A 1933-nucleotide genomic window follows, 5' to 3' on the forward strand; every position below is an offset into this window, starting at 1 on the left:
TAAGAACATATCAAGCCATCTTCCAAACTGGCTGTACCATTTTGCATTCCCAGTAACAATAAATGACATTTCTTGATCCACACCCTCACCAGAATTTTGTGTTGAGTGTTTTGGATTTTGGCTATCCTAATAGAGATGCAGTGATATTTTGCTGTTTTAATTTGCAACTTCTTGATGATCTATAAAGTGTAACATCTCTTCATAAGCTTATATGTCATCTGCCTATCATCTTTCATGAGGGGTCTGTCCAAGACTTTTGTTCTTTTTTAAATGGGGTGTTCATTTCATTGTTGTTGCATTTTAAGAGTTCTTAGTATATCTTTGTCCTTTACCAGAGGTGTCTTCTGCAGATCTTTTTATGTCTGGATTGTTGGCTTATTCTCTTGATATTGTCCTTTGCAGAGCAGAAGTTTTACATTTTAATCAAGTCCAGCTTACCAATTATTTATTTCATGTATCATGTCTTTAATTTGTGTCTAAAAAGTCATCTCCATACTCAAGGTCAAATAGGTTTTCTTTTGTTATCTTTGTTTATAGTTTTGTGTTTTATATTTAGGTCTATGATCCATTTTGAGTTCATTTTTGTGGAAGGTAGACTTTCTGTGCCTAGAATTTTTTTTTTTTTTTTTTTTTTTTTTTTTGGCCCATGGAGGTCCAGTTGTTCTAGCACCATTTGTTGAAAAGACTACATCTTCGTCTTTCTTCAAAGGAGGCTTTGCTCAAGGATCAGCGGATTTAATTTATGGGTGTCTACTTCTAGGCTCTTTTTTCTGTTCCATTGATCTCTCTATCTATTCTTTCGCCAATACCACGCTGTCTTGATTAGTATAGCTTCATAGTAGGGACATTTATTTATTTATTTACTTAATTTTGTCAGAGGGAACATGTGCTTACTGGAGAAAGATAAAGAGAGGGAAAGTGAGAATGCAATCCCCCCAACCCCCATGGGGAACGGTTACACAGATCTCCCTTCTCCTCTATCTCTCCCTTCTTTTAAGGTCTTGGACACACAGGCACATGCACCTAGCAGCTCTCAAGCCACTGGATCCAGGATTTGAACCATGCAGCTGGCCCTGTAGGATCCAGTCATCTTAACTACCACACCATGGGCTGACCCAGGATGATACACATTTTTTTATTTTGAGGTTTTTGCTATACCGTGTGTGCACTTGCTGGAGAAATACAGAGATAGACAGAGGGAAAGTGAGAAATCATCCCTGAGAGGGGATGACCACACCACAATTTCTTCTCTTCCGTTTTCCTTTTAGGATTTTGGGCACAGATACACACGCACTTGGTCTGATTCTCAAGCCACTGGGTCCAGAACTCGAACCCTAGTTGGTCATGTGGGAGTCCAGTGCCTTACCCACCATAGCATCTGCTGGCCTCAACACATTTTATGGGGTGTGGGGGGACCAGATGGTAGTATAGAAGTAAAACACAATGCTCTGTGAGGATGACCCATAGTGAACAATTGTGGGTTTGCCTCTGGATGACCTCCTGAGCGTGCAGGGCACATGTGTGACCGTGACAGGCCTGGCTGAGGCTGGGGGTGGGTTATGGCATCAAAACCCTGTTAGGAGCGCCATCTCTCTGTCTTGCTAGGTCTCTCATTCATAGAAGAAATCAAATCTAATTTTTTTTTGGAGAGGTTTTTGCTATAGGGCACGTGTGCTTGCCAGAAAGACAGAGAGAAACAGAGAGACAGAAAGCAAGAAATCACCTGCCGGGGGTATGGCCACACCACAATCCCTTCTCCTCCATTCTCCTCTCGGGATCTTGGGCATGTGCATACATGTACCTGGCGTGAGTATAAGCCACTGGGTCTGGGACTCGAATTGAGATCGACTACGTGGACTTCATTGACACAGCCATTACACCAACTGCTGGTCCCAAATCTATATATATTTTTCTTTTTTTTTTTTTTTTTTTT

Source organism: Tupaia chinensis, unplaced genomic scaffold (assembly GCF_000334495.1).
Source record: "Tupaia chinensis unplaced genomic scaffold, TupChi_1.0 Scaffold000133_1, whole genome shotgun sequence".
NCBI lineage: Eukaryota > Metazoa > Chordata > Mammalia > Scandentia > Tupaiidae > Tupaia > Tupaia belangeri.